The sequence below is a fragment of the Sinocyclocheilus grahami genome, unplaced genomic scaffold (genome assembly GCF_001515645.1).
Source record: "Sinocyclocheilus grahami isolate Dianchi unplaced genomic scaffold, SAMN03320097.WGS_v1.1 scaffold876.1, whole genome shotgun sequence".
Taxonomy (NCBI): domain Eukaryota; kingdom Metazoa; phylum Chordata; class Actinopteri; order Cypriniformes; family Cyprinidae; genus Sinocyclocheilus; species Sinocyclocheilus grahami.
Window position 1 is genome coordinate 541,537 of NW_015506055.1, and position 318 is coordinate 541,854.

General features: G+C 32.1%; 1 protein-coding gene across 1 annotated transcript in view; it reads left to right on the forward strand.

Annotated features, from left to right (window-relative positions):
- Positions 1-318, forward strand: part of LOC107563480 (DNA-binding protein RFX7-like) — a 32,095-nt gene that overhangs the window by 23,444 nt on the left and 8,333 nt on the right. The window lies entirely within an intron of this gene.

The following is a 318-nucleotide window of genomic DNA, read 5'->3' on the forward strand; positions in this document are numbered from 1 at the left end:
TTTTGAACCGATATATATGTCTGGTGTAAAAATGAAAATTAATGTCAAAATTAAGAATAACAAGGGCTCTGACAAAAACTGCCTTCCCTGGTGTTGGTTGAGTGTAGTACTCCCACAGTAACTCTTTATTTTTTGGCAAACTCTTTATTTAATGGATTTTCCATTAAAATTAAAACATGGAAGAAATAGTGTATTGTGTGATTATTCTTTTAAACAAAAGTTGTAATAATTGTTGTGGTAGTCTGGGGTTAAAGCAAAAAAAAAAATCTTTTGACTGAAAATTTTTCCTCGGCCAAACCCCATTCCTCAGCCATACCT